Source organism: Pezoporus occidentalis, unplaced genomic scaffold (genome assembly GCF_034315485.1).
Source record: "Pezoporus occidentalis ecotype Australia unplaced genomic scaffold, CSIRO_AGI_Poc_V1 ctg78, whole genome shotgun sequence".
In the NCBI taxonomy this organism is placed as follows: domain Eukaryota; kingdom Metazoa; phylum Chordata; class Aves; order Psittaciformes; family Psittacidae; genus Pezoporus; species Pezoporus occidentalis.
The window spans coordinates 2,938,590-2,963,464 of record NW_026916137.1 but is presented as its reverse complement, the minus strand read 5'-3'; the positions used below and the strand labels follow the sequence as shown (position 1 = coordinate 2,963,464).

The window sequence follows — 24,875 nt, the reverse complement described above, 5'->3', positions numbered from 1 at the left end:
GCCCATATGAGAACCATAGAATCACAGAGTGGTTTGCGTTGGAAGGGACTTTAAAGTTCCTCCAGTTCCAACCCCATGCCACAGGCAGGGACACCTTCCGCTAGACCTGTGTGCAGTATCTGGGGGCTGAGCTGTGTCTGGCTGCCCAGCACTGGGTACACATGGATGTTTGTTTCTGACTGTAGGCAAGATCTCCATCAGCACTGGCATGTGTGGGTTTGGGCAAGGGGAGGTGGAAGTTCTTCCAGTGACTGTTGCATGTACCTGAGGGAATGTGGTTGAGGGTGATTTCTGAGGAGCTGTTGCATTTGTGTGTGTGGTGATTTGGGGAGCTATATGACAGACAGACTCCCCAGAGCAGTCACATGTGTGTTTGTGTGCAGATGAAAGGTTTCTCTCACCTCCTGTTGCATTTCTGTATGTCAGTTTTCCTAGTAAATACCACAGGGGTATATATATAAGTTGTAGTTTCCCACATACCTGTGTCAGTAGGTCTATAGCTGTTGCGTGCATACGTGTGTGTGTGTAGCTCCTCAGAAGCTGTTACTTGTACCTGCATCATTCCTAGAGGCTGTTGTATTTTCATGCGGGTGGCTTGGCTCTGAGAAGCAGTAGCCTCTGTGTGTGTGCGCGACTGTGATTCCCCAGCAGCTGTTGCTTGTGTGTGTTCCTGGGAAGCTGTTGTATGTTGTGTGTAGCTGTTCAGCAGCTGTTGGAAGGAAACGGTGTGTGTATGCAGTTCCCCAGCAGCTGTTGCATGCGTGCTCATGTCTCCGGTGGAGGCCCACCCCTTTCTGCCTGTACCCAAGCAGTGGCTGTGCAGTCAAGGAGAGCTCGGAGCTGGCTCTATGGGAGAGGGACCTTCTCTTGTCACAGCCTTCCCATCTGGGAGAAGCAGCGCCGGCTCTGCTCCCAGAGCCCTATCAGCCGAGCCTGTGGCGAATTAATCACTTGCGTTTTAAATGCCAATACAGCCCTTTCTGCCTTCTTCCCCCAGTGATGCGGATGCGGCGAAGGCAGCAAATCCTCCGGCTGTGCGTGCCCTCCCCGGACTGCTGCTGCCGTGCTCGCGTGTGTGCGTGGCTGGGAGCGCTGCCTAGGTGCAGCCGGGAATGAGACAGCTGTGGGGCAGGGGACAGCGCAGTTCCAGGGGTGACTGATACAAGGTGGGGGACCCCCCCTCTTAAGAACACACACCCCTGCGGGGCTCCAAGTTGCTCAAAGACAGGGGTCTTTTGTGCCTGCACTTCATCTCTGCCATGCCTGGTATGGAAGCAGGGAGCAATCGCCCCTCCAGAACCAGGTATGTCTGCATGCGTGTGTGTGTGTGACACGTTTCTGTGTGCGGTCCTGGTGCAGCTGCCTTGCGTGTCCTCCGCTCCCTGTTGTCCGTGTCGCCTCTCGGAGAAGCGGCTGAGATTGGAGGGGGAGGACCGGGGTGGGGGGGGAGAAAGGGAGAAAGGCAGGATGGATGGATTGCCTTTCTCCTCCAGCCTATGCATGTACCCTCTGCGTGGGGGGTGGCTGTCTCTGAGCTGAGGATGAAGGCAAGGGGTGAGTGCATGGGAGATGGGGAAGTGGCCAGGGGTGAGGGGGAGATGATGCCCACACGGGGTGATGGGAAGGAGGGAGGCTTGGAGATAGGTCCCCCTTTCTATGTGTGTGTGTGTGCAACTCGCTTAGGATCAGGATGCTGAATAGGATCAGGGCTTGCTGCACGCAGCTGGGTTTGACTGGTCTGCTTCTACTCAAACTCGCAAGAGGAGGGCATATGTGTATATGTACGTATAGGTATGTATGTGTGTGTCTCTGTGTGTGTATACTTATATATGTATATTATATATGTATATTATATACATGCATGTGCATATACAGGTAGAGATACACTGACATATAGGTTTATTGCCCGCAGAAGGAGACAGCCTCATCCCACAGCCCCTTGCTCCCTGCCTCTTAGCAAACTTTGCCAGGGAGCCTTTTCAGACAGTGATGTGTGTGTGTGTGTTGTCTCTGTGTGTGGTGTGTGAACATTCGCCTGGTTTGGATGCAGGGGAGTGAGTAAATCTCTGCTCTGCTTTTACACTGCTCTGACGGGAGGCTGACTGGCTGCAGAAAAGTCATTGCGTGGTGTCTGTCGGGTGTGTGAGTGTGCGTGTGGTGGCGGAGGGAGCTGGGTATTTATGTAGGGGCCCAGGACAGCTACTCAAATGCACACGTATGTCTATATGCATTGCTTGCAGGGGGTCTGTGTGACCATTTTGGTTTTTTTTTCTACCAGAAAAAGCATGCCCACATTTTTATGCATAAGGATCCTCTTGCTTTGGAGCATGGGATGGGGGAGGAGAAGCTGAATGAATGAATGGGAGCAAGAGGAGGGGGAAGGAGGAGGTATGGGGGTGGGGGAGAGAGACGAACAGACGCATCCTATTCTCATCCCAGGACAGGCAGGAGTGCACAGCTGCTGCTGTTCCCATTCCAGAGCTTGGATCTGGCTGGGTAAAGGCAGCATAAATCTGCTAATGCTGCAGCGGGCAGCATATCTGGGAGCTGCTGTGTGTAATGCCCTCTCCTGTGTGTGCTGGTGTGGCTCCCCCTTACCTCTGTGCATGCATGCGAGCACACGTGTGCATACTGCATGTGTGTGTGTGTGGAGGCAGGGGTGGCTGTGCACAAACAGTATGCTTGCAAGCCTTGCAAGCACCCAGGGAAGGAAGTGTTGGTGATGGGGAGAAGAGCATCGCTCAGGCGCTGCGGGCGCGTGCATCTTGCAGCCGTGCACAGCCCGCGGTCCATTGGCACCCACTATAGGCTCACACAAGCGTCTGCTGCTGGGGGCTGGTGTGTGCACACAAAAGTGGGTGCCCATGTGCAGGCCCGACTCAGGAGCTGCTCCCCCTCCTTTCCCCTAAAGGCTGGAGAGCACAGCGCTTCTCCCCACCCTGGAGGTAGGGAGCTATAAACCAAACTGTGGAGCAGGAAGAGGATTGCTGAGATTGGAGCCGGGAGGGGTAAAGATTATGTAGGGAGTGGGGAGAAGAGGGGGTGGGTCCATGTCCCTGGAGGGGGCCTAGGGGCCTGGGGAGCCTGGCTGCATTGCATGCTGTGTGCCAAGGAATTTGTCATGCACTGGGAGGTGGGAGGGAGAAGAGTGTGTGTGAAGTGGGGAGCTGGGGTGAAGGGGGAGGAAGGGGACTGTGCCAGGGTAGAAGGGCATTTCTGGTGACCTGCATCCCCCGCCCTGTCCCCACACACTCCTGTGTCCCAGGAAGCACAGCCTGACAGCATCACTGATGTTCTATTCAAAGGAAGCTTCATGTGCATGGAACATGCATTATTAATATATTTAAATAGAGCTCCCCTTTTGCCTCCCTGCTCTATGCAGACCGTACCAGCAGCAGTGAGGAAGCTGCAGGGACTGGAGGGGTGCTGACGTGGTGCCAGGGGTGAGAAACAGCCACTTTCATCCCACTGATTTCCTCAGCCTAGAAATCTTTCTCCCCCAGCTCCCCCCCCCCCCAGTTGCCACCCTCCTCACCCTGTTGTTTTCCTCTGGGAGGTGGTTTGCTTTCAGGGCATCCAACTCACAAGCATGTAGATATGTTAGAATCAAGCAAGCTGCTTTCATTCCTTGCCCCCTCCCCCCCCCCCCCCCCCCCGAAAAAAAAACTATGACACCAAAGGAAGAACTGTGAATGAATGGCCTTTCCTTCTCTTCACCCAGCTCCAGGCAAAGTGGGTATTTGGGAATACGCTGCCTGATCCGCCGCGCTGGTGCAAAGCTAAACTGTGGAGCAGAAGCTGCTTGGAGGGTAGAGAGGGCGTTTGGGAAAATGGGGCATACGGAGGTGGAGGTTTTGCTGGGGGGCAGCTTATGTTTAAAATCAGAAAGGTGGAAATCACAGGCAGGGGGGAAGCAGAGGGGAGGGAAGCATAGAGGCAATGATGTCCATGGCGTTTATTCCTACCTGGGTCACATCAGAAGCCAGATGCAGCTTCAGGCAGAGTGCAGCTGCCTCATCTAACTCTGTTGAAGAGTAGTGGAGAGCCCTGCTCACCTGGGAGAAAAGCTAGTGGTCACATCAGGCCTGTTGAAACCTCCCAGTGCTGTCAGCAGATGTGTCAGAAAGCATCAGCACATTTGCTAAGAGGAAGAGCCCCGGCGGCTCTCTCCCTCATCTCAAATAGTGTGTTTTTTCCCCTTGGGTCCTCAGGTCCCCAAGTGTGGGCCTGGGCTAAGTTGTTTCTGTTATTAGTGTGAAGGAGGGTTGAGGACATGCAGGGAACACCCCTGTCCTCGCACTCTGGTGAGCTGATGGGCAGAGCCATGCTCTGGGAGAGGCATGTGGTGTCCCCAAACACACCTGTAGCCCTCACCCATACTTGGGTACCAGAGCAGGACAGGAGCAGGTTAGGTGTTCCAGGAAAATACCCCCTTTTCTGGGAATGGAGGAGCTTTTACTTTCCTTCTCCATGGAGCAGTGAGGGATCCCAGCCTGCCAGCAGGTATGGGGAAAACTGGAGCATCCTCAGTAGCACTGCAGGTTCTGCTGGTGGGGATTGTTCATGCTGGTCCTGATGCTGAGCTACAGGAGGGTGTTGAGCTCTATTTGGGGTTCTCTGGGGGTAGAGGTCAGTGTTCCTCAATGCCTTTCCAGGTGGGAAGAGGGATTAAGGAGGACATGGATTTCAGCCAACTGAAGGGAAGCAGGCTGAAGGCATGGGAGCCACCTCCTACGCTGGGTGTGTGGGCGTGAAGTCCTCTTTTTGGGGCTGGAATGGCAGAGTGCAAAGCTCAGGGAGCAGACCAAAGGGCTGTGACTGACCTCCAGTCCCTTCTCTCTGCTGGGTCAGCTGTGATCCAGATGAAGGCTGTATTTAAAGCCTCATATGGGTCAGGCTTGGCACTTCGGAGGTGACAGTGACTGTGGGACTGCTGTAGCATTTGCGTCAGTGGCTAGATGGTCTGGCAGCAGTTACAGCTGCATTTGTGTCCTGGCTTTCCTGTGCTCCCCAGCTGGCGTTAGCTTGGTAGCTTGCTTTGCTGTTGCCTGACCTCCTCTTTAAGGGATTACAGCAGTTCTTCAGGTCTCCTTGGAGCTCAGGGGTACCTAGCCATTGCCTGAGATGAACTGCTTTCCCCACAGACCGCACTGACCAGTTTTCTGTCACTGAGGAGAAATGACCTCATTTGCTCAACACTCATAAGCCAAGAGGAAACCCAGTTCCAACTGACCAGCTGAAGTACAGAAGGAGGGAAGGGCAGTTGTCATTCTTTCCACAGCATTATAAGGGGTGGGAAACAAGCTATTAAGAGCCAGGCTGAGGTGAATAACTTGATGGGTTTGGTCACTATGTTGATGTTGCAGAGAGTCTTTAGGGTTCCCAGACAGCCCTGGGTAGACACAGTGGCTACATGGTGCCTTATAGCATAGCACCAGACACCATGGAGATAGGCACAGGATCAAAGCCCCATAGGAGAATTTGTCCTACTGCTGAAGGTAAGGCCCATCCATCGTCCTGTGCTGACCCAGCTGATGTGCTGGGTCTATTCCTTCTCGTCTACAGTCACCCTGGGGAGTGCATCTTCAGCTTTTCACACAAGAGTTACACCCATCTGGTTTCAGTAAGCTGTAGGGGAAGGACTGTTTGCAAGAAACTGTAGGTACTTTTGACCCCTGTGGGTGTCAGTTAGTTTGACAGCAGAGATAGGGAGCAAATAGGAAGGATCATCAGTAGCATGACCTGGAGAGGGTGTCACGAAGTGCCACAACTGGCATATGGGGAAGTCCCTTCCTTCCTTCCCTCCTAACTTCTGAATGGCTTGGGTGATAAGCTAATCACCATGGAAGGCACTGTAGGTATGCAGACTGTGTCTCAGGATGGGGTACAGGCTACCAGTTGCCTTAAGGCAAGGTATCATATGTTTGTGTTCATTCTTTCCATGGCTCATGCACTCAGGTCTGTAGACCAGATGGGTCAGAGTTGCCTGTGTAATTTTAGGTTCCTGTGAGGACTCCATGAGCTATGCTTCCTCTGGGAACACTGGTTTATGCATGAGAACATGTATGTTGCAAACAGGGAGAGAACCATTTTCTTCTAGGCTTTGTCCGTTCCTCTTGTATGCACAGGTCACATCTGTGTGTGCACAAAGTCTGTGTGCGCATGTGTATCTCATTTCCTCTTCGGCTTCGTCTGTGTTATCCATGTATCCATGTGTTCCTGTGTGCATTTGTGTATGTGCCTGTGTGTGATGCAGGTAATTGGTTTATATCTGGAGTGATCACGTGTATGGGTATGTATATGCACCTTTTCCATCTCTTGGACTTGATGTCCAAATCTCAGTACTTGATGTCTCAATCTAAGTATGTGTTTGTAGTTGTGTGCCATGCTCAGCTGGGGGACATCCATCCTACCTGTTCATATATCTTCTTCTCCCCACCTCTTGTGATTCTTCTTCTTCCTCTCCTTGGGCAGAGGTCTTGTGCTTCAAGAGACAGTCTTGAGTTGTATTACCTGGTGCCACATGTATGAAGTGAGTTAGCTTTCCTGGCACCTGTGTACTCAAGTACATCCAGAAACAAGAAGCTGTGAAGCACAAGGAGAACCAATTAATATTTCCAAGGCTTTATTGAGACCGGTCTGAAAAACCTGGCATTCAATCCTGGGTGCTATGCTAGCTGAAGGAGGGTGAATAAATAAGTTGGAGGGAATTCAAAGAAGAGCAACAAAAATTATGAAAGGGCTAGAGGGATTTACTTATGAGGAGAGATTAAAAGAGCTAAATATGTAGAGCTTGACTAAATGATGATACTATAACAGTTAACAAGTATTTGAGGACTGTAAACACCAAGGAAATGAAGAGATTATTTAAGGTGGAAAAAGACGGGCAAACTCAGAAGTATGGGATGAGGCTGAGCAAAAAGGTGAATATTTGGCTGGCTCTGAGGATACATGCAAGCTTCCTGGTACAAGTGCTCAGACTGACTATGGAATAGTCTGGCAGGTTTATGGAGATGCAACTGCTTGCAGCAAAGAAACACATGGTGGTGAAGAGGGGTGGAGGGAACGAGCATGAACACCATGGACAGTGGTGGAGGTGGAGTGATCTGCAAGGCCTCTTCTTCATATGCACCGCTGCCAAGAGAATTCCAAGAGGTGTTTGACTGTCTTTCACCTTTTATTGATACCCTATCTCACCGCTGGGGAGAACCTGCACACACTGTTGTTGAGGGAGCAGAGAGGCAGTACAGGAGGAATGAGTAAATGGAGTCTGATGGAGGTGGAGGATGTTATTCCTTCCACCTCTCCATCCTTTCCGTCTGAAGAGGTACTCCAGGAAGCAATCCTGTAGGTGAAAAGGGGCTTTGCCACAACAGTTTTCTAGGAGGGTACAGGCTGAACCTACCAAAGCAAGTGGTTCCCATTTTCCAGACAAAGATAGCTTGGCATGGAGACAGTGGGGTCAGGAGGATCAGACTTCCCTCCTCTGAATTCCTGCTTACAGATGGTTCAAAATTGGGACAACAAGGTCAGAAAGATTAACACCCCTCCTTTTTCACCCCATTGCAGTCACAGGCCAGGAAAATTGAGTCAGATCATAATAAAAGGATTAGTGTGGAGAGGTTGCCATTAATAGTGTGATAGACAGGTCAGTGAAATGGAAGGGGCTTCAGGAGCATTGGCCCTGTTACAGATGGTCTGCTGAAAGGGCTCCATGTTTATCAACAGGGAAAAGGGATTTGGTCTTAAAAAGTCTGGAACAAGGTATTGAGAGGGGTAGGAATGAAGCACAGATGTTATTCCCAGCAAGGATCTGTACTGGGGATGACTGCTTTAAATGGCCTCAGATCTCTACAGCTTTAGGGCAGAGGGAAAAAAAGTCCTTCTTGGAATGGACTCTGTTGTTTGTTTCCTTGTCAATACTTCCAATAGGATCAAATGTACCAAAATGATATTGCTACACAGAGGTACTATTTGCCCATGACTTCTGCATCAGCCTGGCTATTGAAAACCATAGGAGTATAAGAAGGACCCTACTGAGCCAGGTGTGAGGTCTTTCTGGTCTCCAGATCCCTAGCAGTGTTTGAGAGGCAAGAGGAAGAGCATAAAGACAGGTCAACTGTCTAGGAGTACTTTTTCTGAGCACTTTTGGCCTCCAGTGATGCGTGGCTGACGGACCCTGTGATGGCAGATCTGTTGCACACTTCCTAGATCTCTATGGATTTGTTTCTTCTCTGAATTTATGCAGCCAGTTTTTGAAATCAGGTGAAGCACTAGCACCCAGAACATGTCATGGTAGGAAGTCATGCAGCATAAACACGCAGTGTGCATTGCAAGACCTCCTGTCATTTGTCTTGAACCTGCTACTTTCTGGTTTAATTTCCTGGCCCTCAGTTTTTGGGTGGGAAGAGATATTTAAACATATGCCTCCTCTACCCATCCTGTGTCATCTGTGGTTTTATAGACCTGTCTTGTTTTATGGCCTCTATTGCCTCTTTTGCAGTAGGCCTTCAACTTTCATCTTTCTGTATATACCAGCTGCCTCTTTCTTGGCTATAGCACTTCATCTTTGTAGTGACAGAAGGACATGAGGCATTGCTAGACGTGGATGGGAAGAGACATCACACCTATGAGCTGTGCCAAGTCCACACAGGTATAGACTTCTGTGTCAGCTGCAGTGGCATGTTGTAGGAGGTTAAGAAGCTGGGCAAAATCTCTGGAATCATTTTAGTGTGCCCTTGGAACATCAAGACAGGACTGGGCAAGACTCTAGGAGGCTTGGAAAATAGGAAGGGGAATTTTGAAGTGGGCCTCAGGATGTGAGGATAGCTTCTCTGACCATGGGTGCTGGTGGTCAGCAGAGGCAGGAGTGGTCAATACAGAGCAAGTGAGGGCATTGAAAGGTGATAGAGATTTGATCTGAGCTCTTACTGAAGCATATTCAGGTAAGACAGTTAATGGTGGGACAGTCTGTAGAAGCAAGGGGAAAGTATGGCTTGGCTGTTTTGCTGGTGTAATAATGGGTGGTGGAAGAGAGTGGAAGGAGGCGTTTAAGAAGACATGGACCACCTATGAGGAGACTCAGGCCTAAGCACAGCACAGGAACATCTTGACCTACTTGAAAGAGATACCCAAGAGTAAGCTTCCAGGTCAGGGCTAGGCTTTCCTATGGCAGATTGAGAGATACAGCAACAAAACCGTGGCTGAAATTAAGATTTTCTCATGTTTCCTGGCTAGCTGAGGCCCACAGCCAGGTTATGGAGAAAAGATGAATGAAAATGAAACATCGGCCACCATTGGTGAGTGGTCTTCAAGCACAATAGGTTCAGAGGGAGGGAACTCATGCTGGGAAGAAAAAGTCCCTGGTGGGGTGCAACAACCTCGTGGTATTGGAAGGTAAAGAAGAAGGTGCCCTGGTAGATGTTATATTTCCTACAGAGAAACAATGTTCTGAGTAAGCTTTGGATTAAAGGCAGTAGGTGACTGAGGTGAGTGTGGAAAGCCTGCTTAGATGCTGCCAGATGTGACCAAGGCTAGGACTGGCATCAAGGGGAGGAGATGAGGGGAGAGGTCTGGTGTGAAGGAAGGGGCAAGGGGTGAAGACAGAGAGGAACAACATCAGGGGAGACAGTGGAGGTGAGATGTCTGTAGCAGCCATTTATGCCTTGAGATTTCAGTCTCTGCTCCCCACTGGATGCCTCTCAGGGGGCAAGGAAGTCTTCTTCAGCCCCAGCAACCTATTCTCAGCCTGGTCACACACAGGGACAGTGCAGCTGCCTCACTCTTTCTTACATGCTAAGGAAGGTGGTGAGACTTGTTGTTTCACACCGTGTATGCTAGCAGTCAAGAGTGGAGATGGTGAAGGAGAAGGTGTCTTTTCTGCCTCCCCTCTCACTTTCTGCCCTTTCCTTTCTTCTCTCTCCTCCCCCATGCTGGTTGTAACCTTTCTTCCCTTCGCTGTCTGCTCATCTAACAGGGGCAGCATCCTGTGTCTCTGTTTGTTCTCCTTTAATCCATGTGATGGATCAGTGACAGACCCCCACTGTAATTTTTCTAAATCAAAGCCCTTTATCTTGAATTGAGCAAGGTCAGGGGAAGCTTCTCAAGGCATCGCTTGTATTTTCTATCTCTGCCTCAGAGCAACTTAAAGGATGGCTCAACAGGATTAGTAGAAAGCGCAAGATCGGACAAATGGATTTGGCAGGGGCTGGCTGGTGGGCCTGGAGGAGCTGTGCCGCTAAGTGGGAGAGCTCCTTGCCTGCTGCCCACTGTGCCCCTGGGCAGTAAAGGCAGCTGGGCTGATGCTGAGCACAGCGCTGTTGCTGTCCCGGGAGAGAGCAGTCTCAGCCTGCAGCACCACTCCTGGCTAAGCAAGGCTACTTAGTGCAGGCTGCGTGCTTTGGGCCAATGCACAGGGTATATCTCTGTGCTTCAGGGACAACTGCACCCAGCACAAGCCTCTCTGCAAAGCCTAGAGGGACATGCCGATCACAGCAGAGTGATGTACAGCTGGAATAGCGTGGGTCACGCCTCAGGAACAAGCCAGGATGCCATTCCCTGCAGTCACAGGTCTCCATGGCAAGCTTCCCATTCCCTTCTCAGCCTGCCGGGTGCTGCTGGAGGTGTGAATTAGCAGTCAAGAAGTGCTGTCATTAGACTGCTTCCTTGGGTTGGCTTCTTCTGCTTCCCTCCTCCCCTTGCTTGTCTTATGCTTTTGCAAGTGTGTGTTTGAGAAGAAAGCGTCAAGCTTGTGGGATGGCAGAAGGGCAGCAGGCCATATGTAAGCTCTCCTCACACAGCCTGGCTGGCACACTGTGCAGCCCTGACCAGTTTATGGCCTTTGCTTCCTCCCCAGCATCTTGCTGCTGCTGGCAGCGCCAGTTTCACCCATCTCTCACCCAGGGGAGCAGCTGGGTCTGCTTGGGATGGGAGGGGGTTTGAAGCAGGCTGCCCCTTCACTTGTGTTGACCAAGATGATTTGATCACTGTGACCCAACATGGACCCATCCCTTCCCCACCACACAGTGAATCTGTGCTGAGGAGGAGCCCCAGCCCGTTTGTTCTCTGATCCCACAGGTGACTGCTTCCCTCCTTCACCTGAACCCCCTCTGTCCTGGACTGCGTTCTCAGTGTACCAAGGCTCAGTGGTCAGAAAGGAGACTCATGAAGAGCATCTTCCCCAGCTGCAGTTAGCAGCTACAGTCTGTTCCCCATCAGGCAGACACCCCTTCCTTGCACACATGTTCAAAGGTGTACACCTATTGTCTTAGCCTAAGTGTACATGTATGGCAGTGTGAACTGAGTTGCAAGGGAATACAGATTCTTTCATCTGGCCTTGCTTTCCCAAGCCTTCCAGAACAACGGGATAGCTTGATTAGTCAGGCACATGACTGCTCCTCTCCAGTGCAAGGATTTCCCTCTCCCCATTGTCCTCTTCTTATTGGCAGACCTTCTCCTAAGTGGATGAAGGGTCTCTCTGGGATCCCATTTCCTCTCTGCTGTCCTCCTGCACCAGCTTGGCCATACATCCCAGGGCTTGTCTTTGGTGTGGGGCACTACAGCCTCTCAGCATGTGCTGCCCATGGGGAAAGTTCATGCTGTTTCTGTGTAGAAGAGGATTTGCATGCATGGTCGGGGAGAGACAGCCTGGCCTGTTTATTCTTAATGCTCCGTTATTATCTCCATTAATAATGCCACCTCTGCCTCACATGCTAATTAAGGCTCAAGATTGTTAATGTAATAGGGAATTTGGGCAGAGACCACACAGGACTGGCTGGATTAAGTTAACCTTATGGACTGTTAATGGATCTCCTGGAGGGGCATTTCTGCCTAATGAGAATCTGGCTTGAATGGTAATCAGGCCCTCACTCACCACAGGCCCAGCATAGCTGGGAAAGCTGATGAGGCTGCAGGGCAGGACATGGGAAAGGCATCTGCAGGAGCTGTTAGTGAAGCCTAGGAGGGTGCAAGGCCAGAGGGGAAGACCTCGAGGTGAGGAAAGAATTGGGGCAAGTGGAGTAGTGATGCTGGTGATGCTGCACAGGGGAGAGCCACGAACAGGTCCTGAGGCTGCCCCCATTCTTTATGTGGTGGGTGTTTAAATATTAACACAATGGGCTGTATTTCCTGGTTGTGACTTCCAGGAGTGAAAAGGGCACCCAAACTGTGTTAGTGGTGAGCAGGGATCTAGGGATAAAAACCTGGGAAGATCCCTGTCTTGTACAATGTGGGGAAAATGTTAGGGAAGGAATCTGATTCTGAGAACCCTTGTGTGTAAAGAGTGCACTGCCTTGCTGGTGAGCGACAAATGAAAGGCTGGGTCTCTGTTCAGAAGAAACCTGGAGACAAATTAATGGGGGCAAAATTGAGCTTAGAGGCTAAGTTGTTGAGAGTTGGGTCAAGTTTGGGGATATCACAGATTCAGGATTGTTATTGAAGCAAAACAGGTGAAACTTCAGTGTTAGGCTGCATTTTCAAGGCAAAAGTCTATGATCCTGGGCCTGGATGAAACTGGGTCTTGCTAGGAGCCCCTGAAGCCTTCCAGGGAAGGCATGCATACTTTCACATCTGGCGCCTGTGTGCTAATTTTATCTTCCAAAGGGAATAGGTTCTGAGTGGGATATAGGGCATAAGCAAAGGCTGAAATGGAGGCCAGTTGTTTGCTATTTCAATTTGAGTGATTTAGATCAGCATCAGAACAAGCAGAGCTCAGGGTAGGGTGTTTGGGAGGAAAGTAACGATGTGCAAAATTGGTTAAAGGAATAAAGAAATACCTTTGGGGTTTTCTTCTTACCAAAGTCCCACTGCCCCAGGAGATGCCCCAGGTGGGCAGGTTCCATGCTTTGGATCCTCGCCTGGAGGTTACTCAGTTCCTGTGGGATTTGGCTGAAGGCAGCCTTCTGATGAGGGAGCAATGTCAGAGCAACTAAGACATGTTGCTTTGGCTCCAGAGGTGTGAGTTTGAGCTGTGCTGACTTCAATTTGCGCACCCAACCCATGCAAGCCATGAGTCTGGTTTGTAGTGTGCAGAGTTTGGGTGTGCAGGTCTGTGGGTTTGTGATGCAGTTCATGGGGTTGTAAATAGGTGACAAGAGCATGGAAAGGACATAGGTCCAGTCCAGGTTGCCCAGTGAGGTTTTTCTTTCCTTCCTGGCACTTGGTAGGGAAAGATACCAGGGAGCTGCAAGGAAAGGAGTTCCCATGCTGTGTGTTGTGTGGGAGTTGGTTCCTAGGGCAGAGTACACTGCTTCCAGGGAGCGAGGGGAACGGGAGGTGAGAAATTAAAAGCAGAGACCAGGAGGAGAGGCAGCGCAGGAGCCAGACAGAGTGTTCCAGCCGAGAGGGATCCCCTCCCTGCAGACCTGTATGCAGCCAGGGGTGCGTGCAGTACTCATCGTGCTGTACCCATAGCGTTGCTTCCACAAGGATGCTCACTCTGCAGGCGTGCAGTAACACACTGGTGTTGCACGCCCAGAGGTTTAAATGCTGTGACACACACATGAGACACCCAGAGAGGACACATCATTCTCTGTGACATCTCACAAATGCACTCATGTTTTCAGCAAAGATCAGATTTGCACACAGACACACTGTTCACCCTATATATAATATAGCACTTGGATGCACACATGTACACATATATGTTCCATGCATCAATACCTGCATTCCATTGCCCACGGCAGGCACATGCACAGCACCAGAGGCCACACATTCCTGCATACCCATGTGCACACATGACACCACGTTGGCCGTGTTGCCCCCTTTCAGCATTATCCCATGCAGATGGACACACTCATGGCAGTACTGACAGATATTCATGGTTTTGTCGCTTCCAGGTTTCCTTGCTTGCCAGCATAAAACTGGCATGTGAAGGTGAGGCAAGCACATCCCTGTGGTGAACACCACACTGATGTACATGTGCAAACACACATGCGCATCCCCCTTGGCTTCTGTTTGCCTTGCTTTTACTCTCCTTTTCCTTCTGTTTAGCCAGTTATGGTGCTTCTTCCATGCCCCTGAAGCACAGGAGCAGATGGTTTGGAGGTCAGTTTAGGATGATGTTCCTTTTCCACTAGTGGCTCTCTTGAGCTGCTTAGCTCAGTAATAAGTATCTCACAGATGAAGATCTTCCTTGCCTATCCACAGCGACACCTCTATTATCTCTGAGCACCTATTAGAAATCTTGGGTCCAAAAGCCTGTTCAGAGTGCCTTCATGACCGCACTTTAACCTAAGTAGCATCTCAGGCTGTGGTGGCTTTTCCAGGTTCAGCAGCATCAGTTAGCTTTGACCAGATGAGGCAACTCCATCTCCACTGTGCTTTGTACACGTGTCTTGCTGAGCCCCAGAAAGACTCCCTCACTTGTCCCCTTTCAGCCTGCATTATTCATCTCCTGTAATGCACAATGAATGTTTGTGGGAAGAGCCATGCAGGTACAACTGAGCACAGTGCTGAGGAACAGACATTCCTAGCAGGCTGAAATTGCCTGGGTGCATGGGCCAAGTTGAGATGAGACAGGGGAAATTTTTACTCCTTCTAAGCACTTCTGAAAAGCCAGTGGTGGAGGTAGAGAGGAAGAGGAGCTGGTTTGGAGGGGTTGAGGTGTTGGTGGTGGCTTCCCCACATGTTTCTTCAGCCTCCTCCCATGGTATCGCATGAGCATGTGTGTGGTACATATGTGGGAAGGTGGGAGTGCTCTGGAGGAAGGTCTGAAGTAGGTGGCTTTGGGGAGCAGAGTCTGCATGCCTCAGTAACAGTGGGGAAGTTGTACTTGCATCCACTGGGGAAGGGCTGGGGGTGTTCAGCGGAGAGCTGTGGGATCAGGGTGCTGGGCATACAATGTGTGCGAGGGCAGAATGCTCCTGGAAGAGGCTATTGCAGTGTACACGTTACTGAGGTCTGTCTCTATGTCCAATAGCACCAGACAGAGCTTGGGGGACTCCCTCCATTTTTCCTCTGTGTAGCTGGAGCTAGACCTGATTGCAACCCTTGCATTGCCTGCCTCCAATCCATCCTGATGCCAGCCTCTTTGTATCTGTGGGCTCTTCTTTTTGTACCTGTGCCAATACCCACTGTTCCCAGTATAGCTACAGACCCCTGCACCACATGCCTGCAGTTGCACCCACATCAGCTGCTCTTCCCCCCCTGCCCCAACCCTATGTTTTCCCATGCCTCTCCCATATTCCAGCAGTACACAGTACACAGGCTCGCATTGATGCCGAACCCTGATCGCTCTCAGTCACTGATAGCAGTATCATGCTGTGACACTACCGTGCTTGTTAAACAAGTCTGGCAGAGTGCTTGCTGTGCCATCCTTGGTGCCAGGCCAAACTCCTCTCCTTCCATCACTCCTTCTTACCCACCTTGCACATCTCCTTGTCTCTCCTGGGGCTTGGGAGGAAGTTGGTGCCATCCTGGTCAAATCTCTGCTTCTCATAAGGGTTTATCTACTTCTTCACCGTGCTTAGGTTTTGCAGTCACGTCCCCTGATGCCAGCATCAGCCAATTTCAGAGCACTTGGGGCTGGTGGGACCTTGCACTCTTCTTTGCATGCAAATTATACACATCTAACGCCAGAAGAAAGGAGAAAAGGAGAAGGGATGAGTGTGGATGCTTTTGCAGGCTTTCTGCTCCAGAGACCTTGCTCCCAGGAGCTGCAACATGTGTCAGCAGACAGACACATGGGCTTTGCTGGGAGGTGGTAGAATGGGGAGAACTAGAGAAAGTGCAGAAAAGGGGAAGATCTCAGGGATGGAGGCAGTTTAAGCAGAGCTGGTGTGGCAGTGGTGTGTGTGTGTGTGTGTGTGCGCACCCGTGCAGGTACATAGAACAATACAGCTGTCTCTGAAGTGAGTTCCAGCTTCACAACTTTGAAGAATGTCATTTTTGGGGTGTTGAGTGATGCTGGCTGGCTGCATTTCACGTGTAGCTTGTGTTTGTCTGCCTGTGCTGGATGTAGATGAGTATTTGTGTTTTCCATGTGACAGAATATGGCTGGTGTTTGATGGTGCTGGGGCTAGCGTTTACCATCAGGATGGTATGCTGCTGTGTGGGCTGAGTTAGGTGGGTAACAGTTATCTGATGCGATCAGTTTGTATGCTGCAGGCGATTTGTAAGCATAGTACATTTGTGTGTGATAGGCAGCTAGTGCTGCTTGCTTGACTTACGTTCCTCAGCGCGCGGATATGTTTTAAGTGCTTTTCTTTTCTTACAGATGTATGTGTTGTGATTTGTTGCTGCAGTGTTTGTGCTGATATAGATGGTGTGTATGTGTGTGTGTGTATACGTGGGCACTTTTTCTGGTCTTTGATATGGAGGTGGGCTGATTAACTGATGTGCATCTGTTCGGTGACAGTTATGTGTAAGTGGTCAGGAGTTCTCATGTGGTAGGTATGTTCAAACATCCAGCATGCAGTTGTGCAGTGGTCAGTATTCGCTGTGCTGTATATAAATGTTTTTGCTGTGAGAGGTGGAAGAGGCTGGGTGGAGTTGATGTGGTTGTGTGGTGGTTGTCTGAAACACCACGTATGCAGGTTAATACAGCTGTGCAACCCCATCAGTGCAGGACGCACATGAAGAAGAGGAACACCTTACCCCTTGAAAGGACTCTGAATATTTGGGGGGTGTATTGGGGGTGGTGCATGAGGGTATGAAAAGGCCGGTGTGTGTGCATACAGCATGTGTGTAGCAGTCTGAGTGTGAACAGTGTAGTTGCAGGGGAGTGATGTGAGCAGGGCCAGGAGACAGCCTGCCTTCATGTGTGCGGCCACGTGCGTAGGCACACTTCACCTTCCCCCTGCACAGGGCCAGGGGCTGTCTCCTGTTTGCATGCAGTGGGACAGATAGGCTCTTAGGAAACAGCCCATCCTTTTCCCATCCTTTAGATCTGCTTCCATCTGTCTGTCTGCCCTGCTGCCTGTGTCCAGTTGTCTGTACCCATCACCACCAGTACGCCCTGAGCAGCTCACACCCCACACTGCCTGTGGACTCAGCAGCTGTGCATCTCTCCGTCCCTCCCACACACACACATTCACATGCACATGCACCCTGGATCTTCATCTGTGGTATATTCAGTTGCCATTGGAAACCTAAGAAAGAAGTGAATCTACCCTCCAAGTCTTAAGCTGGTGATTTTTTTCCCTTTTTTTTTTTCCTCCTTTTTTTTTCCCTCCCCTTTCCTCCTCTCCTCACAGAAGGCGAAGTCGTTCGCAATGAATCCATGGCAGCTTCGATCGAGCAGTGAGCTGGAGCACCTACTCACAGGCCACTCCTTGATGTGACTGAAGAGAGGCCTTTCCCAGCACTTGCCGAGGAGAGCAGAGCCCTGGATTTACCTCCTGCACACCCGGGCATCCCCAGCACTGGCACTGCGAGGTAAGCCAACCTCAGCACCTGTCTGTGCACCTTTATCCATCCCTGCTTCTTCCCCAGAGGAGTGAGGAAGGGGAAAAAGAGGGGTTTCTGCTGTGCTGTGAACGAAATATAGGCATCCATCAGACCCCCCTCCCCCCCCCCCCCCCCCCCGTCGTTATGGAGAGCTGCTCCCCCTCTCCAACCCCCTTTCCCTGCAGCTCTGCATGCCTGTGCAGGGAGGGGATGTTTGCCGAGCAGCAGGGGTCCCCTGCGCGCAGTCCCGAGTGCTTTCCTCTCCTTTCCCATCCCTCCCTTGGCACACACCTGTCTGCTCTTCTGCCTACAGCATTTCCCTGCCCTCCCCCTGTTTCCTGGGAGAAGGGGCAGCCGGGCTGACGCTGCTGCAGCGGAGCAGCCGGCTGCTTTGGCCAGCAGCATGGCTGGGCTCCGCGGCCCTGGAATGAGTCCCCCTGGGGATGCAGCTTGCATCAGAGCAGCAGTGGGCATCTCAGTACCGGGAGTGGGGCGTGCAGGGGACGGGCTCTCCCTCCCTCCTCATCTCACGGATATTTTGAGTATCCCAGTTCCCCACGGAGGGCACTGGCCTCCATTTCCTAGCCAGGTACCTCCTCTGAATACCCAGCCCAACCTGGCACAGCTTTGGGGGTGATGGGCGTGCGCTTTGTCGCTGCTTAGCTGCTGTCCCCTGGTGCTCCTGCCCAGCTAGGAGGGATGTTTTCCTTCTGGAGACAGCATGTTTCATAAGCTGGGAACACCGTGTGCCCTGCACAGGCAGTGGAGGGCCCCTGTGCCGAGCCTGACCCATTTTGGGGCGCAAAGCTCTTGGGAGCACCTGAAAGGGCCTCCCGCTGCCTGGGGCTGCCCTCAGTGCCCCTTTCCCAGCTCCTCTGCTGGGAAGGCAGGAAGATCAGCCGCACTGGTTCTATGGCATGTCTCTGTGCTGCTGATGCTGCTGCAGCGTGGGGATGGGAGCAGGGAGCAGCTGTTTCTCCCATCGCCTGGGCAGGCCCAGATGCGCTGCTGGCCCTTGAGGAGCACGGACGTGCCTGGAGATGCCTTTCCCCAGAATAAGACCCTAAAGCTACAAGCTGCTGGCAAAGCGGCAGGCAGAAGGCGTGCTGAGAGTGGGGTTTAGAGGGGAGGTTTCGGGGTTCGCACCTGCCAGGCTGTGGATTCAGGCTCTGAACAGGCTCTGGGGGTTTCTGTGTCAGGTTTTGGAGCTGCTGCTTTTCTTCAAGGGGAAGGGGACAGTGGGATCTGCGTTGTTGCATACTGGTGTGGTGTCTCCTGAAGGAGGTGATGAGTTGCTCCTCTCCTGCCCAGGGCCCACCTGGTGATGCTGGCAAGAAGGGTGCATCTTCCTCTGCATCTCCCTACTGCTATGGCAGTACCCTGTCATCTGCCCTCACTTCTTTGATGCCCCCTCTGACTACCCTGACACCTACCCTTCCACTTGAACTGCTGCCTTCAACTTCTGTCCGGTGTTCTTCCTCTTTGGGGGTACCTAGAAACTGTTTCTCCCTCCTTCAACAGCACCCCTTCCTCACTCCCTCTCCAGCACTTCCCATCCCTTGTGACCCCTCAGTGCAGGAGCAGGAGTGGATTTGGGCATCCTCAGGAAGGGCTGATGTCCCCTGGCAGGATTGTTTCTGATTGCTGCTGCCAGCTGACAATACTGTGAAGTGATCTTTTCCCCTGTGGTTCACACCCTTCAGTGCGTGAGCGTGTGTGTGTGTTGCGGGTGATGGAATGACTGTAGCGATGCTGATGTGTCACTGCTCCTCTTGGCCAGGGCCCAGCAGGGAGCAACACCGTGCAGTTGCTCTCAGTTCCTTTACTGGGGAGTTTGCAGAAAGCAAACTCTTCCCTGATGGAGCCTCCGTAGCCATTTGGCATTGTTTTAATTCCTCAGCCCTCTCAGGACATGGCTTTGGCACTGGCTCAGGGTGGACAAGACAATAAATCCAGCTCTAGGGAGCTTGGTACTGGGTCAAAACTGCTGCTGCTGCGTGGTAGAAAATGCTGATCCTGTATGAACTCACTCTGCTGCTTAGATTTGTTTAGAAAACAATGTTGGCTTAACTCTGTACCGGCAAGGTTTATGTTGAGCTGGGTAATATCTGTCTGCACAACTCTAGCTGGATGATGGCTCAAGTGTTTGGCCTTCCACATCTGGCACGTCTCCGGATCGCGTGTGCTTTGGCTAATCTGACAGACGCAATTGCACTCCGTAGCCAGCCAGGTTGAGTCCCTCCTGTTGGGAAAGCTGGTTTGAAAGAGGGTTGAATTACTGTCTTAGCAGGGGGCAAGCCATACCCCACACCAGGCAGCTGCCCTCCCCTTTCAGGAATTACAACAGCTCTGGTCTCCCAGGTGTCTTGAGAAGTGATGCATGGCAAGGCAGAAACCCAGCTTTCTGTATCTCTTTCTCTCCTAGCACGAGCCTGGGGCCAGGGAGATCCTAGAGAGACAAGTATGTCCTCTGGCTGGTGGCCACGTCTCTGCCTGGCTGTCCCCAAGGGTTTTTCAGCGGTGTCACACACTGAAAAGGGCTGTCCACTGTCCTGGAGAGCATGTGTGCAGGGATGAGAGGATGCCAGCTGGAAGGAGGACAGGCTTCATGCTGAAAAGGAAGGGAAGTGTCGTGTCAACAAGAGGATGCTGCTCTCTAGCCCTGACCATCGCACAGACCCATGATCAGTGCATGGGGCCTGGGAGAAGTGTTATCTTTCCTCATAGGATCATGTTGACAGGAAATGAGGTTACACCATGGATGGAAGGCAAGGTGCTCACGTGGGACAGTGTACAAGCAAAACCCCCTCCTCTTATGGCAGGGACTTATTCTAGGTCGGTCACTCAGGTGCTTGTGTTGCTGAGGGAGATTGAGTTGAAGGGGCGAAAGGGCAGGAAGGTGGTGAGGGATGGTTAATGTCATGATTGTGTGTGGACATGTGCAAGCCTCTGCTGATGAGGAGGAGCGTTCGCTGACCAGGTTTTGCAGTCTGAAGCCAACTTTACTTTAAAGCCCAGCAAGATTAACTTCTGGGGTTGAAGGCAAGAGATGACACTGCCTACAAAGATTTGTTGCTGAGGACTCCTGAACACTGATCCCAGCAAGAACTTTCATGGGTCACTGTGCTGTGCCTCAGTTTCCCCTACCTTTACGTGGGACACAGTGTCACCACAAGAGGTGGAGAGGAGTTGAATGGGGAGGAGGGATGTGAAAGGCTGCTTACTGTTTGCATGGTGCTTCGGGTAGCACAGAGGGGTGCTGTTTGGAGAGGTGCAGCCTGTGAACTCTGCTGACATGGCTGCAAGCTGACGTTCAGAGGGGGCTGGATGCTGGAGGAGCATCCGTAATGACTAGGGTGCTGCGTGCCAGGGCCGAGGCAGCGATTCACTCAAGCCTCTGTTTGTTTGGGAGGAGAAAGGGAGTTTGTGGCTTGTCACTTGGGAAACAGAGTGGGGATTCAGCAGTGAAGGGCAGGCTTCATGGATGGGCCTCCCCAAGCATCCATGCTGCGTATCTGTGTATGTGTGTCAGGGGAGAAAAAGGGACCCTGGTACAGGCCATGACTAGTGGCCAGCCACCCCCAGACCTGTCATTTTACCTCCCCCTTGTACCGCCTGCACAGAGAGGACAGGCTCAAGATGCACACACGGGACAGACCCATAAGCATGAGAAGGGGGAGAAGAAGTAAAAGCCTTTCCTAGAAGAGCAGCTGGATGGGATTCATGCTACTTCCCTGCCTGGCTTAGCCCACGTGTGGTAGCACAGCATCTGTGTCCATGCCACTTCATCCCAACCCAAGCAGGCACCTTCAGCAGGGCTGTTCCTGGTGTGTGGGGCTGGGTCACAGGCTGGGAGGTCATGTTGGGCTAACTCAGGAGATGAAGAAGATGTCTTCCTCCCCTGAGCTCCTCCCTCATCTCATCCCTGCTGTGCTTCTTCAGGTGTGAGCCCTGCCTTGTTTCTTGGAGGTAGAGACCTGCAGGTAGTGGAGGGAGGTATCATGGAGGGAAAGGATATTGTGAGGCACATAGGAATATGGAGGGGACGGAGACAGTGAGAAAGAGGAAAGAATTGAGAGCAAATGGGCAGAAGCAGCAAATGAAGGGAAGGGTGGCGAGGGAGGCAAGAAGAAAGCAGCATGTCTCTGTGGTGACGATGTGCTGTGGAAGTCTCTTACACAGACACTTCAAGCTAGAGCTCTACCTGACTATTTTCATACTAGGCATGGAGTGTGGCAGGAGAGCCAGCTCTGCATGGGGGACCACTCATCTCCCATCCACCTTCTTAACACAGGGAATAACCAGCCTGAGATGCTCCTGCTCTGAGCTGTCTTCTGTGGCTGTCTTCTGTGGATGTTTCTCTGCTCTTGATAAGGAGGAGAAGCCCTCCCCACGTCCACTGTCCTCCTGGCCCTAGCCCTGTGGAGTCATAGGTGAGTGTGTTTCTCTGGAGCATGCTGCTCTCAGAGTGTGCTGCCCAGCGCTGCTGGGAATTGTCTTGCTCTGTACTGGAGGGATGTTGGTGATGTCTTAGAGCCAAAGAACTTGCCTTTAGACTGCTTATGGTCACATTACTTCACATAGGGAATGAATTCAACGTGCTACGAGGCAGATTTTTCTCTACAGCTGCCCCATCAACATGTCCCCTAAGAACTGAATAGCAGCAGTTAGGTAAGAGATATTTATGGAAGTTTCTACCACTTGTACAAAATATACTTGAGAATCTATCTGTCAGGTCTGTATGCCAGGTCTGTCACAGGGTAGGTAGATTACATGCAGGTGTTCTTAGTGTCTTTTTGATGTGAGTGTGGCAATTTCCAGAAGCTGGATTACCTGCATTGTCTTGCAGACAGGCTTGCAGGTGAGCATGTACCCACAGCCGGTCATATGTTCACTGTGGTGTGTTCACTGTGACAGAAACCTGTAGGTGCTTCAGGCACATGTTTAGCTTCCTCCACATCCCCCTGTGGCTTGAAGTCAGTGGCCTATCAGGGCCGTCAGACTGTGCCCTCGTCTGAACCCCCATGCCTTTTAAAGCCAGCCAGCATGGTGATAGCTATCAGGAACCAGCCCAGCACAAAGAGAAAAACACTCATATAATGGGGCTACTTATTTGAGTTCCCCAGCATTTCCCATTGCATTTCATGTCTTGTGGCTGATTCAGTTGAAAAGCAATCAATGGAGCTAACAGCTCAGCATTGTTCTGCTCACCTTCTGATTTACTTCTTTTCATCCTCGCTGGGTTTCATCTCCTCCCAGGTTCATGCATCCCCCAGCACTGAGGTCACTTTCTTTTTATTGCACTTTAGGCTGTATATAATCAAGCTAGCTCTGTTCCTGCCTTGAATCTTCTCGGGTCAAGACGGAAATCACTCTTCAGCAAGAGTTCCCAAACAAATGAGCAAAAGTAGCCTGGTTGGTCAGAACAGGGTGGAAGTTATCCAAGAAAACTTGCACTGATCAATTCCAGTCACCTCCTGTGTTTAAAGTGACTCAGTAACTCCATTTTTAGGATGTTGCTGGGGAGCTGAATTCTCTCATGATTTCTCTTATATCGGCTGTCCCTACCAACGGTGTTTGTGAGATTCTTTGCCCATATCTGCTTAGATGAGCAACTGATGGAAAACATGCTGGTAGAATAATGGGTGTTGGGACAAAGCCAATCATAAAAAAACTCAAAACCCACTGAATAAAACACAAAGCCTCTCCCCACCCTCCCTTTCTCCAAACAATAAGATATCAAGTCCAGATGGTTAAATCTGAGAGTTTGGAAGGAGCTTAAAGTGATTGAGCTGCTAACAAAAATATGCAATCTCTTGTGAAAAAAAAAGAAAAGCTACTGATTCAGGGAACTGGAGAACACCAAATATTGTACCTATATTTAAGAAAGGGCTCCAGTGATGATCTGGGGAATTAAAAGATCAGTAAGCTCTGCATCTGTATCTTGTGAACTGGTGGGAATGATAATTAAAAAGCGATGCTCGAAGACATCTGGAGGATTGTGGTCTGATAGGGCCTAACCAGCACGGGTTCGGCAGAAGAAAACTGCATCTTGCTAATCTCCTGCATCTCTTTGAATGTGTCAATAAAGCAGAGGATAAAGAAGAACCGATTGATACAATGTATTTAGACTTCCAAAAGGCTTTTGAAAGATCCTGCGCAAGAGCTGCTAAAGAAGCCAAGTAGTCAGTGAGAGACAAAATATTGACATAGATCAAAAACTGAGTAGGAGACTGAAAGAATGAGGGGATTAAACAGTCAAGTTTCACCATGGCAAAAGGTTAACATGGCCTCCAAGTTCTCTTCTAAATCCCATGTGATTTAATGTATTGTTTAATGAATTGGAAAGGTGGGAGGAGATATATATATATACGGTATAAAAATCTGCAGGTGAGACAAAGTTATTGAGTTGGCAGTGGCCAGAAGGAGCTGTGAGAAATGCTGGGGAAGCAGAGCTAAGTTAAATGAACGCGCTGTGCTCTGGCAAGCGAAACTCAGTGTTGGTGCATTCAAAATAATGTGTGTTGCAGAACAGACTCATGACTTCAGATAACCCCAAAGGTCCTGAATGAAGGGTATCATCCAAATGGGAGTGTGGGTGAATGTCAGGGAGCTCTTTGGAGAGCTCTGACCTGTGTCACGCTGCCCTCGAGCAGGCAAAGTAGCTGTTTGGCTGCAGAGGCAGTGGGTAGAGAGTACTCTGACAGAGCTGTGAGGCTCTCGGTACACCTGCGATGCTGCCTCATTTGGAATTGCATGCCAAACTGCATTCAGCCTCTTTCCGAAGGGATGCTGGAGACTTGAAGGGGCTCTTAAGTGGGACAGTAAGCCTCTGAGCCCATCCAAGTGAAGAGATGGAGGAGATAATAGAAGTTGCCCATGTCAGACAGCAGAATGGGAGTAGATATTGGAAGGAAATGAAATTGTGAGACTTGTGAGTACACCAGTCCTTCCTTTCCTCATGGCACAGGAGTGAGGGAATGCATAGTGAAATTAAAATGTATAGGATTCAGGTTCACAAGGCTGTGGAGTTCTAAGTCATGAGATTTTGTCAGGACCAAGAATTCAGGTATAATCAGGCTTGTGTATTTTTGTGAAGAGCAAGAATGCATAAATGAGCTTTAACTAACAGTTTGGGAGCCTGAACCTTGAAGTTCAGTCTTCAAAGTCTATATTAACTTTAAACTATAGCAGCAAATAAGAAAATGAAGATAGGAGCACATTGTCCCTCATCTGTCTGCTTTGAAGCTTTTTTACTCCCCCCCCCCCCCCGAACTCTGGTGATGTCTTTCATGAGAGTCAGTGTGGGCTTCTCTGACCTGCAATGGTCAGTCCCCAGCGTGCACCATACCTTAATAACACCTGCTGGGACAAGAGCACTGAAATTCTCTTCATATCCCAACTCATCCTAGCGTCACTTGTATTCAGGAGCATCCTCAAGCTCAGGGAAGAATGGGGTCAGATTCTCCCCTAACATAAACTGGCATAGC

General features: G+C 50.8%; 1 long non-coding RNA gene across 1 annotated transcript in view; it reads left to right on the top strand.

The window, feature by feature from the left end:
- Positions 1-809: 809 nt before the first annotated feature.
- Positions 810-24,875, top strand: part of LOC134155425 (uncharacterized) — a 48,730-nt gene continuing 24,664 nt past the window's right edge. The window contains exons 1-2 of the long non-coding RNA XR_009961548.1: positions 810-1,303; positions 17,193-17,373. This is a non-coding gene — a long non-coding RNA (uncharacterized LOC134155425). The remainder of the gene's footprint in view (positions 1,304-17,192; positions 17,374-24,875) is intronic.